Raw genomic sequence first — 17,460 nt, 5'->3', positions numbered from 1 at the left:
TTTCTTGCAAATTCTTCTGGGCTTTGACTAATTAGATTTGTAACTCATTAAGTAGTTTACATCAGAGACAGAGATGTAGACACCACATGTACCTACAACAAACACAGTACAAGCACATATATTCTACCTGACATGCCAGATTAAAACATGTTATTGTTCTTGGCTGCAGTGACAGCTGCACAGGTTTTATTTCCATTTATTTTTTCTATTTCAATAATTGTACAACTCGTCCTCAACAGGAAGTGTCTCCACAGTATCTACATCACTTACTATCGTTTTGATTAACGGCTGATAAACATCACAGCTCTTGTTGCTACGTTACAACACTGCAACGATTTAATCAATTAATTGAATAGTCGAGAAACTGAATATCAATGGAATAATCTTTTTAGTCATGTTTTAAAACATAAATTATTGATGCACCAATCTGACTTTTTCAGTCCTGTTACCGATACCTTCTGGTATCGGCCGATACTGAGTATTGATCAGACACCAGTGTTTAATTAATAAGCTGTATGGATCACTGTGTGGAAGAGACTGGGATCATCATATCATGTGTAAGACAACATCAGGTTTGACTTAAATGTTGATTTCCTAACTTTGCAAAACAAAATGTAATTTACTGAATTATTATTTATTAAAATAAGAGTATCCGCTGTCTCGTCGACTCGTCGTTTTTCACAGTAAATACAGCAATCCGTCGCATCTCGTCACATGACTTTGGATGACTAAGGATGACCGTTACGGTTGATATCTGACATGAAGTCGGCCATGTTGCTGCAGGTCCTTTTGAATAAATAAGGGGGCAGAGAGTTGAGCCAAATCTGCCTGTTTAAAAAGCTTAAAAACATCAGATATGTTTGAGTAACGAGTGACTGACATTGATGATATAAAAGGATTATTTTGTACCTGTGAAATGATTTTGCTTTAATAAGGTACAGGAGGTATACAGGAACACACCTCATTGTAACCTTCGTATTGTTTGTTTGTGTGTGTATCTATGGTCTGACACATTTTTCTGCAGCCTGTGTGTGTGTGTGTGTGTGTCTGTGTGTGTGTGTGTGTGTGTGTGTGTGTATATATAGTCACTGGGTGTAATTCCTCTTTTGAGTCACCACACGGGTATTCTCGATAAGTTTGAAAGGGAAAGAAAAAAAAAAAAATGTGTCCACGTGAGCCAAACCAAAACCACAATGACTCATCTTAGCACTGAAATAGTAAAGTCAGCTGCTGAATCAGAAGCAGAAAGATCACAGTATTGTCTTCAGAGCGTTTGAGGGACTCTGCGTTTCCTCTGTGTGTGTGTGTGTGTGTGTGTGTGTGTGGGTGGGTGGGTGTGGGTGTGTGTGGAGAGATTCTGGAAAAATTTTGGGATGGTAAATTAATTTTTAAAAGGTTTCAGAGGAGGACTGTGGAGCTGTAAACGTCTCTCTCACCTCACAAAACAGCAACCGGAGTCGTCTCTCCAGGTGCTCCGTGTCCTCGTAGCCTGGCGGTGTATTTCCTTGTCTCTGCAGTATCACACTGCCCCCCCCCACCCCACCCCCCCCCTTGTCTTGTCAGATAATGCTGAAATGGTAAAAATGCTGCTAAGACTTAAAAGAGTTTGAGTTTTGCCTTCAGATCAGCTTTGTTGTGTAGCAAACTGTTTTCATTAGCAGCATGCACCCAAACTGTTTTTCTGGGGTATTATATAAGGCTATTTTTAGGAAATTATCACCATTCTCTGGCTGCTAATCTGTCCGCCTACCATACAACAGCATTTTTATTCAGTGTTTACAGCACTGAAATGGATTTATGAGTGTGTTTGCATCCTGTAGTTTCAAGCAAAAATAATGTTAAGAATATTTCAGAGACAACCCGAGACCCGGCGGTGGGTCCACACCCAGTGGAAGGCAAACATCTTTCTAGAGAGACTGTTATGTAAGAGGTTGTATGTAGGAATGTGTCTTCTGTGGTCACTGCACAGGTGTGGAAAATTCTGAAAAGGAAGGGAACCTGACTGATCTTTATTATCAAAATACAAGTATCCTCTCAAAACAGACATCCAATAGAAATATAAGGTGGATGAAAAGAAAACAGGTTATCACAAAGACAGCATTGTCTCTCCAACAACACTGTCGAGCTGCTGTGGGGAAATAATAACTGGTTATAATCCCACTGAGTGTCCAGGAAGTTTTTAAAGGTCACTGAAATATGTTCATGTTTTAATTTTTTTTTTTTTTTATCCAGCCAGAACATTGAAATGTCAGCCTGGCTGCAGAAAGACGGAGTTTTCTCTTGAGAGAATTTGACCCAAACAACTTGTTTCTTATCTGTATCGAAGCTAAAACTGACATTCTCATTACTTGCTTACTGTCTTCATGACCCTGCTTATCTGAAGGTTTGATACGGGGAACAAAATTACTTGTGAAACATTATATTATTTGTTAGTCTGCCTACTAGAGCCTGACTGATAAATCAGCTCGACCAATTTTAAAGGTGCTATATGTAAGAATAAGAAATTCCTTCTCATTAGTGACACCGGTGGCCGTTGAGTGAACTGCAGTCAGCATCCTGTTGCTCGCTCTGAGTGATCAGCTGTGACTATTGTAGGTGACGTCTTTTTCCTCGCTTACACTTCTCATAATAACATGAAAGATCTGTAATATGTTTTGCACACAGACTGTAAAAAGATATGGACGTATTCACCGTGACGTCACCCATTGGTTTGCGAACTGCTGTTCTGAAGCCATGAGTGTAGCGGATTTGGCCGTCGCCATGTTTGATTTTTGGAGCCAGAAGTGACCATATTTGGACGAGAGGGTGGAACTGATCATAGCGCTAGCTGCTAGCTTGGTTAGCACGATGCCAAGCCATAGTTAACAGTGATAAAGCTAATGCTAATTTTAGGGAAAAACAGGCCTAAAACTGTTAAAACAAAATGTACTCAACTGGAAAAACTGATCATCCGACTCATTGATGAGTATTTTATTACAACCAAATGCTGAAAAGACTTCTTTTTTGGCGACCACAATGTTACAATTAACTTTAGTGAACTGAAAACACACAGTGAAATAGCAGCAGCTAGGCCCGTATGCAATGGTTACGTTACGTAAGCAACGTTGTCGCCGTGGTGGCAACTTGTCAATCACAACGTAGCCACACCCTGAGGCATACCCTGCTTTATCATCTATTTAACTCTAAATGGGACCATAATTTACAGAATGAACGTCATGCCGTATCGAAGAAGACTTGAAACTAGCGATTGAGACCATAAACTAAGTTCACTGAGGTAATAAATCAAGTGAGAAGTAGGGTCATTTTCTCATAGACGTCTTTTTGCAGCCAGTGGAGTCGCCCCCTGCTGGTCAACAGAAAGAATGCAGCTTTTTGGCACTTCCGCAAAGGCTTCATTTTTCAGCCCCAGATGTTGCCGCTTGGTTTTGCACCATGTTTCTGCAAAGCATCTCTCACTTCCAGTCAGTGGTTTTTGTTCTGGTAGATGTCGGGTCGTTTGTTGATGTTAGCGGGAGAGAGGTAAGGCATAAATAATAGTTGACTGGTCGATTAGTTGGTTGATATGCTCTTGTAATTCTCATTGGTTGAATAATCTCCGTGTTACTTTCATAAGGAGATAAGTGCTACATCAACAGCCTTCCAGGATTAATCCATTATTTCCTGTGGCGGGAGGGACAGACTAACAAAATACCTGTGAAAACGGGGGGTATTCAAAGCAGTTGGAGATTATGTACAATTTCAGTTGACCAAGATTTTCTTTGGTTGACTACAGCCCTAATAAATAATTATTAATTGATGTTTTGTGCTTCTAAAATGTGAGAATTTGTTGCTTTTCTTTGTCTCTATTTCTAATTTTAGAAATAGATCATTGTATTATTTTCGTGCATGTCACCACCTTCTCCAATTTCTTGCTTCACTCTGATTCCTCACAATAACTCGGCTTCTTCTGTGCATGTTAACAAAAGTAAGTAAAAAACATTTGTCAGATTGTTCTCAGTGGGACGGCACACCAAAGCAGCGCCTCTGTTTCTGCAGCGCTGTGCAGCTTATTAATTAGATGGCCCAGTGTAGGAATGAGTGTCTAAAAGTCTTCACTAATAAGCAACTGTCTACAGCCCAGACACCCCCCCTCCCCCCCTACACTTACTTCTTCTACTAATGAGCTAAATGCAGAACAGTGAGACGATAGGAAGCGTTTACTGTAGAGCCGTGAAACATTCTTACCCCATCGAGTCAGTCTGACAGCGAGCTGAGCTGCAGGCTCATTAAAACATTACATCTACATTTCAGACACTTAGCAGAACCACTTAACTCGAGAGGCTCGCAGTGAATGTAAAAGTAGAGAAACTGTGAGGTCACATTGAGCTGAAAGTGCACAAGATGCTGTAAAGACCTTTGTCACAGGTTTTGACATGTCAAACACAGATGTAACTATTTTTTTAAAAAAAAGGTATTTTTGGTGCATTTTAAGCCTTTATTATAGACAGCAGTAGAAAGACAACAGGAAATGAGGAAGAGTGAGATGCAGCTGGACTCAAACCAGAGATATTGTGGTTCATTGTTGGTGCTTTAACCCCAACACCACACAGGTGCCATAACTTAACGTTAATAATGGCTTCGTACCATTTAGGTTTTGCAGTTGCAGCACTCTGGTATTGTTGTGCTGGCTCTTTGGCAAATGTTACCGGCATACATTAATGTAATTGTATTGGAAAGCATTTCCAATGAATGCTTTTTCCTAGATAGTGACAGAGATACGAGAGGAAATGAATGAAGAGCCTGATGGGGAATGACGGTCGGAGAAAACCGGGGAGGGTTCGTGATCGGCATCTTGACCTCGAGGCCACTGTTTATTAATGACAGCTGACTGTCAACATCCGAGAGTTTGTCAGGAAAGATGAACCTTCAGGGGTCAACAAGTGAACGTTTTCGCAACTAGTTTGTCCGACGTGTTGAAAGGTAAAAGAGTTTATGGGTGTATCGGATCGCCACACTCAAAGGCACCATCATAGAGAGGAAGGAGACACAATAACCGTTTAAATATGGCGATAATGGAGCGTATTTTAAGACGCCGACACCAATCACTCTGATGATGATGATGAGGGTGTGATCGTTGGTTTCTGAAAGTTAAAGAAATGTTTAAGTTTTCTGCTTTTGTTTGTGCACTCTGCAAGTAATTCAGGAGACCTTTTCCCACTGCTTCATTAAATGCATAGTTGCAAGATAAAAAATTGATTTTGATTGTGTTGACATAATGATGTTGGTAATTACATCTACCTTATATTGTGTGTAATTTCAACTCCAATTTCTGCATTCATTGATTTAAAAACCAACCAAACCACCAAAAGGTTGTAATAACTTAATGAAACTGGCTTGATGACTGAATTTCACCTTCAGTGAAGGATTTCAAATACCGTCCCCCCACCCACGTAACATGCCTGGGCAAAATCAGACAGTTCAGACTGTGTATTAGAGGAGCTGTATACACCTTTCAAAGTGACTATCATTTCATTTATAAACTAAATTTACTAAAGCAATGTCTTTGGGCATGTTCTCAATGGTGATATGACCAATAGTGGACTTGCAAACAGAAATTAGGCGACACCTGCTAACACACACCTCGATGGATTCTGTCACCATTAGCTACAGGTAGCTAAGGCTCGTCATATTTAGCAGTGTAATCTGGCCATCCTACCCTTTAGTTTAGCATAGCAGAGGATTAGAATGATAAAGTTTTATTTGTGAAATCTGCTCAGCTAAAGAAGGCTTCTCATTTGTGCAGTGAGGAGGAAAAACATGTTCCTATTTTTGCTTATTCATGTAACCGTTAACTAGGTTGTGTAATCTGAATTCAGCCACAGACACATTTTTCATCTACTTAAAAACTTGTGTTCATAATTATGGTAATTAACTACATGATAGCTTTTAAAAATCCTTTTAAATATTGTGGAAAAACTTAATTTTAATGGGTAATCAACTTAAAAACGTGTGTTTATGCTGCCAATTATTAAGTATGTGGTAATTAAAAATATCTTAGACTGTAGAGGAAAAGCTGATTCCCTGAACTCGATGTAGTTTGCTGTTGAGCCAAAACATAGCCTTATATGCACAAGTGAAGAACACTCCACTCGCCTACCAAACAGTACAGAAAATTATGATAAGTTCAGTAAACAGAAGAACTCTAAATTAAATCAGTATTTGGTGTGAGCTCACAGTGTTTCAGGAACTCGGCAGGTCGGTTGTTCCTACGTCTTGGAGAAGTTGTCACAGTTCTTCTTCTGTCTCTTCATGTTAATAATGTTGAGATCTGTGCTCTGTTGGGGCCAAACCGTCTGTTGCAGGACTCTTTGTTCTTCTTGTAGCTGAAGATGGTTCTTTATGACTCTGGCTGGATGTTTGGGATTGTTGTCATGCTGCAGGATAAATTCAGGACCAATTAGACGCCTCCCTGATGGATAAGAACCTAAAACATCTAACGCACCTAAAACTTTTGCACAGCACTGTACATCCAAAACATTCTGGTTTGGAAACGGAGCCAAGAACCAAGACCGTACAGGTAATGGGAAGCTCCAGGTTAAAGGTCCTTCATTATCTGTGGTGGAACAAAGTTCACGGTGTTGTCCCAGCAGCCGATGGTAGTCCAGGTCCAGGAGCAAGAAAACAGAAAGTACAAGCGACACTCACACAGCTCATTAAATCTTCCAGCTCTACGCAGGATAAAGCTCGATAAGTAAATTACAGTTTGTTTGCTCTCCGCAGCAGTTTGTCTAAATGTCACACCGCTAATACGATGTTCTCACTAATGAAGCTCCAGATATCTGCTCGGTTTCCATATTAATGAATCGGCCATTGATGCTCCTCATTATGTAGTGAAAAGGAGAGAAGACTAAGAGCTGCAGGTAGGAAACCCTCCAGGGAATATTATATTATCTCCTCCCTCAGAGAGAGATTGTAATTTCTTGTGTTTGACAGAAGCAGCAGATGTAATGTGACGTGTTAAAATCTCGATCACACTTTTCATACCGTGTTTAACAAAAGAAATCATGTAATGATCTGACTGTTCCCTTTGGCAAGTTTTAGCTGCTAAAAGCTGAGCTGCTCATTGGCTAGAGCTCAGTGATTGACAGTATTCATGAATAAATGCATCAGTATCTGCAGTTTATATTAATACAATTAAATTACATTTGAAGGTTTTCTATTGGATCTTTCAGAAGACATGTTCTGAGTATCATTCACTGGTTATTCCCCTCAGGTATCAGTTTAATAAGCTCTGAAATATGTGTCACTCAGCTGTGATTTGCCTTTTAAGAAGAGAAAAACACTAAGCTGTTGATGTACAGTACTAAGGAACCATTGGCTGATATTTCATTACAATTTCCATGTTTTTGAAGCATGGAAGTGATTTTAAATGTATGTGGCAAGGCGGTGTTATTGTTGTTGTGAGCGTTTCCTGAATCAATTGAAGTGTTTCTGAGAAGGAAAACATAAAAATTCAGATGTGTTTATGCAGCATCATCACTCTGATCCCTGTGGCTGTACCTTCATTTCATCCATACCTACGTATTGACGTGATATAAATCATCGAATTGTTATTCGTGGGTCTTTATGCTCCCAGCCGGACAGGATCTCCCACTGAGTCCAATTAAAACACAATATGAAAGTCTGAATTAACAAAGAATAGATTGCGGCCGCCGATAGCCTCATGAATTGCGCATCACTCGCAACCGCCATCTGCCCCTGTGTCAAGGTTCACAAAAGTTATTGCACTAAGGACATGACGGCGCAAACACGCCCGTAAAGTTTTGCAGCCGAGTGCAATTATTCATGATGTTTCCTTTGCATCAAGAACACAGTAAGAACAACAAGTCCCGACCGACGAGGTGCAGAAGCATCCCTCCAAACTTTAAATGCAACAGACAAACCACTGGGATTTAAAATCCCAGTCTATCAGTGCTGTTGGTTGTTGCAAACACACCACCAGACTGAAAAAGAAGATGGCGTGATTTGAAGAGGAGGACGGAAGAAAAAATCTCATTCAATGCCTCACAATAGGAGCGGGAATGATTCATCGGGCTACGATAAGATGATAAGACGATTATCGCTGCATATTAATGCATCTTCAAAATGTTTGTGTGTTTGTAATGATCCATAATTAAAACAAATGAATTTTACTTCCATTATCTTTCATTAACACAACAAATGGAAGAGATTTGTACCAACAAGAGAAGAATCGAGTGTGTGCCTGCAGCAGCATCCTTGTAGTAAATGAACACAGACTTCAGCATGTTCTGAATCACTTGATCACATAAAAAGCTGCTCTTATTCACAAATAAATAGTAATAATAATAATAATAATAAAGTTATGGGCAATGAGCATAGAGGAGCAAACAAAAACAGCTTTCATACAAAAACAATGTAGAATTCTGCGCCAGCAGCTCTCATACAAAAATAATGCTTGTTGAATATGTGGTAAAACAATAAATAATGGAGAAAACACAAAAAAAAATAGGCCACAATGAAATCATAACAATGCATTGAAGTGCAACAGCTAGTGAATGCTGGACTGAATGTGTAAGAACAGGAGCTGTTACTATATCACCTGCAGTAGAGGAGACTCTGGTGTCCAGAATACACAAGTATCTCCTGGACCACTTTAGAAATCAGAGGAGGAAACGAGACAGTGGTGGAGCTCTACTGTACTTTGTCACGTCCTCCTCAGCTCTGAACTCTTAGTGTCAGTGAAGGTCTTCCTCAGCAGATTCACTAGCAGAGAAGATGATGATGATGATGAAGGGTGTCCTCCTCCCTCACTCTGTTGGTTTCCCTCCTCTTCTACTCTCACCTCTTGCTGCACGTAAACACAAAAACCTTACATTTTTAAAAAAAAATATTTTTTCTATTCAGTATCAAAATATCCTTGTATTTATTTATTTATGTAGCTTCTTCTTCTCCTCAAGCTGGTGTTTTTGTGGTGGTAGTACGTCGGACGCTCCCCAGTAGCCTTGATACAGTGGAGCGAAGCTGTCCATGGTCCTGAATCTTCAGGCCAAAATAAGACCCACTGTGCTGACCTGTCAATGAGGCTGGTGAGCTGCTATTTTCACACTTAGTTTTACTGATTTATGTGCTTTTGTTGGTGAAGCAAGCTGTGTTGAAGTGTTCTATACCAGGGATCGAACCGCCAACCCTACAGCCACAGCCACCCGGAGCGTATAGTAATAATAATAATGTAAAAGTATTATTTACAGACAGGTAGGTGGAATTGTTGCAGAGACGTGTGCAAGGTCATAACAGGTTCACTGAAAACAGAACGCATTATTGGAAACAATGTGGAACGATGTGTTGTCTGACATGCCTGGCCTTCGTCTGCTTGCAAATGAGACAGCGGGGGGCAGGTGGCTCCTCTTCATCACACTGTGAATCTCGATCATGTTTGTGCACCTGAAGACACACACTGGCTCTCACGGCTATGTTGTGAAGGATGCAGCATGTGAATATAATCTGGCATACTGTGGAGAGACGATACAGCGCTGCTCCACCGCTACGATCCGGGCAATCAATATCTCACCCCAAATGTTTTTTCTCAAAACAACTTTCTTACCCAGTAGTCAGGGGTTGTCATCCATGTTTTGCACCATTCTGTGGTTCCTAAAAATGTAGCTGTCATGTATGGACGTTGATTGATTGTGTGTGCTTCCTGTTTCTAAAAACATCTTGTTGTCTTAAGGTGGTACTAGAGGGACTTGTGTTCAGTCAACATTGGGAAAGCTGGCAAAAATTCTTGCTTTGTCTTCTCAATTTCCCGTTTCTTTTGGGGAAAAATCTGATCTATCTCGCCACTCACTCTACGAACAACGGCTGGTATAACATCCCACATGACCCTCCTGCTGATGGATGGTTGAGAAAGCCCAGAGGCACCTGGAAGGAGCCCGAGGCGAGAACCAGGAGCTCTGACAGCACTTTGACAATGCCGGGTATTGCATGGCATCTTTGAGTAGCAGGCTCAATGTCAGCGAGTATAGCAAGAATTGTTTGACCTGGTGAGAAGAAGAAGAAGAAGAAGGCAGAGGCGCGACAGGAGGAGGTTGAAAATTTGTAAGATTCAAAATTCTGGAGTAATTGTGTTGCAAATACTTTTCCAAGTCTTGGCAAATAAAGGTTATGTGAGTAAAAAATATACAACAACTTTGTAGATCGATGACCCTAAAAAAAGGCCATTTGTCATGATTATCTGTAAGCACTAGACTGGAAAAATCAGTATTGGGTTCTGAAATTAAAAACGTGACTTTCCAGAAATAACATTCTTTCACCCACCAGTGTGCAGCTCAAATAATTCCTCCCACACCAGCAGATGTTTGTGCAGAATGTGTGAGGGCAGCTCTGTGTTTGGGAAGGTACTGTGTCACTGAACAACCTCTTTTTATTTATTTATTTTTTTTTTAAAACAAAGCTCAGTGAGTATGTACTGTAATTGTTTTTATATACTTAATGAATGGAGCGTTTCTGCTCGTGATGAACTAGTTTGGTCACTAAGGATACAAAGAACACGGTAATTAAAATGTATTAAAGATGAGGGGGTATTTTCATCATGTTAATATGTTAAAGGGAACGTATCGTGCACGTTTCCAGGTCTATAATTATTTTCTGGGGCTCTACTGGAATATTTTTGCATGATTTATGGTTAAAACTCATTTATCTTATACTGGTCCTTTATGCAGCCCCTCAGTTCAGCCTCTGTCTGAAACAGGCTGTTTTAGCTCCTGTCTCTTTAAGGCCCCGCCTCCTCCTGTTCTGATTGGTCAACTGCCTCCCATTTCCATTCCCAAATTTGATCTGAAATATGCAACATAAACAACACATGGAACAAACAACAAAGGCTACCGACGGACGGCCGTTTGTGCGTGTGAACGATCTCATCACGAGGAGGAAGTAGAGCTAACTTAGCAAACGTTCAGAGCAGGCTGAAGCCTCAGCGTTTTATTTCATTTTTGCATACGTCCACCACAAGTTTTGGAATGTTTAATATCTGACATCGTAACAGTGTAAAAATAACAGAAAATCACAAAAAGCATGAACTGTGCCGCTCGCCTTTTAGCAAAATATAAGATTCAACTTTAAAGGACTTTTAATAGCCTTCTTTCCCTTCTGATGTGGTGGAGAGTGTTTACCCTCCATACACCTATAATAACAATAGTAAATCCTGCTGCCACATGCAGCACAGTGTGTGCTTTCAGTCATCCACTCGGCTCGCTCCCTGCAGTGTGCCAGCACACTCAGGAACTTGTCAGTGTCATCGGATGTTGTGTAAGTGAGGTTGAGGGGTTTTCTGGGAACGAAGCAGTTATTTCCTCTGAGACTCGAGACAGATGAACCATCTGTTGACGAAGTGGTTCGAGGCACTTGGCAGTAGAGCTGCATGATGTTGCAAAAAAACTGACATTGCGATATCTGTTTTCTGTGATTGGGGGGGGGGGCGGGGGGTTGCTGAGCAAAAACTCTGGAGAGACTCAGCAGCCACATATTTCTATTGTGTGTTCAGGAGCACGGTCAGGTTGCAGCAGGCAACGTGTAGCTCATTTATGCTAACGCTGTGTCTCAAATCACATACTTCTGTTGGTACACTTTCATGTAGTACACTGTGTACACTATATATTACTGGTGTAGTGCGAGAATTTCAACAGGGTAGTGTCGTCTCAAATCAAACACAGCCGTTGTGCACTTACCGGAAATGACGATCGCAAATTAGCATTAGCTAGTGTTAGCATTCGCATTTGCACTACCAAATCATTACAGACTGCTAAATTAACCCAAAAAACATACTGATGGCTTATATCTGACAACAGTATAGTGGTGCTTAGTGCTAAAAAACACATGTATAACTTACATTTGTATAATGTGGTGATGTTCACCGTAGTTACAACGTACCCGGCCGCCATTTCCAGTTTGAAAAGTGGTCCCTCCCCTTCCGCTACGTAGCAAAGATGGCGACCATTGAAGTGAGTGCACCATCCGGGTTCTCACAGTGCACTGCATTTTTCCACACTTCTCAGTGTAAGTACAGAAGTATGTGATTTGAGACGCAGCATAAATTTGCTCGCTAACTTCGAGGCTAACCTTCTTCACTTTAATCAGCAGGTGGCAAGCAAGGCACAGGAAGTTGGACCTTGAGGAGTTGTAGCATTTATTCCCTGACAAATAGCTCTACATACACTGCACTGCTACACTCACAGCTATACTGCTAACATTAGGGCACCGACCAGCCTTGTGCCAGTAACTTTTTAGCTTTTAACCAGCACCGTGCCACTGATAATGGGAATACACGTACTCACAAGCCGCCTAGCATAACTGAAGGCCTGCCTCTAGCATCCAGGAGACATTATCTGTGATAATAGTAGTAACAGGTGATACACAGAGTCTGCACGCACAGACAAAACAAAAGTTGTAGCATGACGTATTTGACTTAATTGCCCTACCTGACATCGCATGTCCTGCAATGTGACTGTTGTGACATATGTACATATCAGTGTCGATGCTGTAAAACTATATATTGTGCAGACCTGCTCAGCATTGAAGGAGAGATGCTGTTTGACTTGGCACACGAATGAGGTCTTCAACTTCAAAACTTGAGCTGCCTCCTTAAGTCACCGCCGGCGCCTGCCGGGTCGGCCGCAGCGTGAAACGGCTTTAACTGAGCAGAAGTGCTGCCTCATGCAGGGAGATTGAGATGAAACTTCTCCACACAGTCACGCAAACAGTGACAGACAGACAGAGAGAGAGAGAGACAGAGAGAGAGAGAGAGAGAGAGATACAGGGCAGAAACCTGATCAACTGCAAAACTCAATACATCAGAACATGGTTTCCCAAATTCAGGTGTTTATACATTTTAAATTATGCCGGCGTCCTCTGAAGTATTCATATTTATTTGGGAACAAATACCTGATCTGAAAGGTTTTGCACCGTTTGTTTTCCAGTTTGATTGGTTGATCGATTAACTGAATTAATTAACTGAAAAGGCCAAATATTTGCATTATTGCAGCTTTTTCCTGTTTTACAGTTTTGGACAGTTGGCGAGAAAAAAAACAAGCGATGTTGGACTCTGAGAAGTTGTGTTGAACATTTTTGACTATTTTATAGACTGAATTATTGGTTAATTGGGAAAAAAAAGACACCGCACATCAATTGATAATGAATATAATTGTTATTTGCAGCCCTTATGAAGTTCATTAGGCTTTAGATTTCTTTTTCCTGAGAAATGATCTCTCACAACTAGCGGTTCATCAATTACACATAATTAATGAACAACAGTTTTCAGTATTTGGTAACAATAATATATAATTTAATATCCTCTGGTTCCAATTAAATATGAGAACTTGCTGCTTTTCTCTCTTTTATATCACTGTGAATTATCTTTTGATAATTGAGCAAAACAAGTAATTTAAAAACGTCACTTTGGCTGACGGGAAATAATGGAGGCAGTTTTTCACTGTTTATTTTATTTTGTTAATTCACTTTATAGACTTAATAATAATTTAACCAGAAAATATCTTGTCTTGAGAAGAACCTTTTAACAAAGTAAGTATGAAAAACAGATCTTTAAAGTGTTATAACTTCTCCCATCTGTTCAGAATTAGGAACTCTTGGATATATAAATGCCTTAACATTATTTAGCATCTGACCGTGCAGAGAAAACATTTCCATAAATAATTTAAAGGCTTTCAGTCAACTGAAAGATATCTGACCGACATCTGGACTGCAGTATCAGACGGTCTGAGTATCAGTCTGCTGCTAGTTCCAAGTTTATAGACTATTAACTTGTCAAAGAGTGTCAGTGATCGGTGGTTATTTTGCTTCCATCCGCTCTATGACTCACCAGTTGGTATGCTGTACTGGATATGTATCGCTATATATTTCTGACACTGTGATCTCTGCAGAGAGGCGTGGTCGGCTCTGGTTATTTTGGCCTCGCGGGCCTGTGGTTTCCACTGAGCCACATGCTGTTTCTAAAGGTTGATGACTGTCAGGCAGGAAGTCCACAGCGGAGTTAAACTCTGCCCCCGAGGTGTCTTGCTTTTGTGTTTTTGAAGCAAAGTGTGCTTTTCTTTTTAGCCAGACATCTGCTGTCCTCAAGTCGCACAGCAGAGCTATAATATCTGTCGGCAGACGCTGTAAGATACGGACGGCGAGGTCAGCGTTCATACACGGCTCTGAAAAAGTGTAAAAGCTCTGAAATTGCAAAAGAGCTGCAGCAAAGGTGTATATATATATATGATGTATTTCTGCTTAAAGTGCAGTACTCCTCACCTAATCAGCTCACTAATCAGACTTTATTAAAGCTGCTTTGCACTTTAAGTAGTAATCCATCTTCTTTGCTGGAAGCTTTTATTGTACCTGCTGTAAGCACCTTGTGGAAGTTTTAACATCACATTAACTGTACTCACCTAGAGCATTCTCACTTTCTTTACTGATACGGCAGCAGTCTAAGAAGTAAAAATACTGTTAAAACATTTAATTTTACACCAGCGCCTCTGAGAATACTTGATACTGGTTGGCTGACTGGTTAATTAATGAGTCACAACAGTGTAAGAGACAGTTCTCACTAATGTTTGTGATGGAGAGAGAGAGAGAGAGAGACAGAGGTGATGTGCATCTCTACTAGATAACTAATAAATAATTTATCATATCTGTATTGCAGGAGGCACCGCAGCGCCTGTGTTCTGGGTTCATAGTTTAGTCTCCGTAGTTCCAGTGCAGGAAACAGTTTTTACTGGTTTTACTGTTCACTGACAAAGTTAGAGCCGCAGTTGTTAACCTGGTGATCATCACGATGGAGGATAAAATTTTCGTCCCTCTGATAACTTTCCAGAGTCGTGACTCTCCTCCCTATAGCTTTATGAACCACTGGGCCTTCAGACTCTGGATCTATTACTCAAACTGGCACTCCTGGGTAATATTTCACCTTTTTACTGGAACCTGTAACAGCACCCCCCCCACCCCCACCCACCACCATCACAGCACTCTGTGGGGTTTTGGTTTTTTGATGCAGGGCTGTATTTGTTCTGAACACTCAGTGATGCTCTAATGGCAGCAACTGGTTCCCAGTCTGAAACCAGCAGAGTGGAGGCTGTGAAAGCAGCAGATGAAGCCCATGGTTGTAGAATGAAAGTTGTAATCACTAATACTGCCACCACATGTTATATTTTTATATTGATTACATATGAAAGTTTGTTGGTGCGGTGGGGTAATTACCCTCAGAGTTATTCGTTCTACAGATATTGAGTTGTGAGGTGGGAGAAACTATTTCCAGCATCCTTCGTTCCAAAAGTAAAATTCACATTAATTTCTCCCATAGACATGTTTTTTTTTTTTTTTTTTTTTTTTTTTACAATTTTTAAAGTTTTATTGGCATTTTTTGGGGAAAAAATACACACAGAGAAAGAAATAAGAACAATATAATACAATGACAAACACTCCTGAGGTAACAGAAATAACAATATTGTGTGATACAGTTGCAACAGTGATGCGTAAATTAGTCGAAGTTTAAAAACTTAAATAGACATTAAATCATCAGCACAAAAGATAAACAACTATGTTAGAAAATATCTGGTTCTTTGATAAAAAGTCGACTTTGCAAACCTGTAGACATACAAACTTTGAGGTAGAAGTTAACAACGATGTTGCATTTTGGTAAGAAACATCCAGTAACCGAGCTTAAATTTGTTTTTATTTTATTACTTTGTTTGACAGGGACAATGCATATTAATAACATTTCGGAAAAATATGCCAGAGTTAGCCAGAAAGGCTCATTTTCATCTGTTGTCCCTGGGCAGGCAAAAAGTTGGAAGCATAAATATTACGAATAAAAGCATTGAAAATACAATCAACAATAAAAACAGTGAAAATATGCCGGTACAAATATGCCTGCACTGCATAGAGACAAGAAAGACAATCAACAATAGCATGACAACAATCAACAAATAGTACGACAGCACATTCAAAATGATGATCTACGTGTTGCTCATGGCATGTTCGCACTATGTCGGATGGATGGGATGGATCAGAGGGAGCATTCACAGGAAGTAGTATAACTGAGATATATGAGGGTTTAAAATGTGCATTGATAAATGTTGGTTTAATTAGATTTAATGACAGACTTTGATATGAGGCGTTTGATTGATTTTCAGGCGCTTCCGTATTATTAAGTGCCAAATCGGATTTATCTGAGCTTTTAGAAGAATCCTAGTTTTGACATGAAGGTTATTTACAAGTCAGAAACTCATAATTACTGTAACTGCAACATTAAAAGAATGAATGTGGCATAACAGCAGGCGTAAGATAAAGATTACAATGTTGAGAAAACACAATCTGCAGCTTAAATTAATAGGCCTTTTTTACACAGTCGACATTTTGACTCATGGCAGTAAAAGCACAGGTGGTTCCATCATAATGTCCAAGGAAGCCATACTGGTGACATACTGCAGTGTTTGCTCTATAATAGTACAAGCCTGGCAGGCCGCCAGGCTAATGAGGACCCCCGCCAGGCCCAAAAAATATTTTTTAAATGCCAAAAATACCAAACGCCAAATATCCATTCATTCGGAAATCAATAGCGTTTGGGAGCCTCTCGGACGGTGAATGTGAGCGGAGCAGAGGAAAAGGTTCAGACCAAATCAGGCGGTGCGGCGTTCAGCTTCAGGGTCGAGCGGAGGTGTGTGTGTGTGTGGGGGGGTGTGAACGTGTTTATTTGTCCTCCAGAATGTAACCGCTGTGAAACAATCAGAAAATAAGGTTTTATTGATCTGATTCACCGGCATTCTCGCTACCAGCACTCCCTCTCTTCATTCACTCTCTAGCTCGCTCGACCACTGCTGCTCTCTCTTTTAACGTTAGCTGTCGTTAGTTAGTAAGTTGTCAATCTTCCCATACCAATGGCAGCCGAGGCACATGGGTATTGTAGTATTTTGAGCCGTCTGGCAAGTTGAAATAATAAACACTTGTGTCCATAACTTAAACCTACAGGATTGTTGAGAACATCATTGAAGTGAGGATACAGAATGGAGGGAAAAACCCAGAACCAGCAGCTCCCGCCACTTTACAACTCTATACTAGATACCACGAAGGCAAATCTCAGATTCACAAGTCTTGTAATGACAACTTATATTCAGAGCACAACTTTCATAAAGCCTAACGTTCAGTGACATATTTAATCAGACCGAGTCATATTTGAAGTGAGTGACATTTAAGAAAACGGACGTCTGGAGGTTTGATGTGGAAACTAATCAGAAGACACCAGAGTGAAAAGTGTGACGAGTGTACTATTTCTGCCAAAAGTGACTCTGCTAATTAATTTTACACCACATGAAGGTTTGGCATCCCGAATATTTAAATGTCCAAGTGATGGTTGATGAGCTGCCGGGTTGGCTGGTGAAGGAGGAGGAGGAAGCATTTGGCCGATGCTCGGTG

General features: G+C 40.4%; 1 protein-coding gene across 2 annotated transcripts in view; it reads left to right on the top strand.

Moving 5' to 3' along the window:
• Positions 1-17,460, top strand: part of tmem65 (transmembrane protein 65) — a 41,008-nt gene that overhangs the window by 1,436 nt on the left and 22,112 nt on the right. The gene's annotated exons all lie outside the window — the stretch shown is intronic.

Source organism: Thunnus albacares, chromosome 19, assembly GCF_914725855.1.
Source record: "Thunnus albacares chromosome 19, fThuAlb1.1, whole genome shotgun sequence".
In the NCBI taxonomy this organism is placed as follows: Eukaryota; Metazoa; Chordata; class Actinopteri; order Scombriformes; family Scombridae; genus Thunnus; species Thunnus albacares.
The sequence above is the reverse complement of the archived record's forward strand: the minus strand, read 5'-3'. Positions and strand labels throughout refer to the sequence as shown.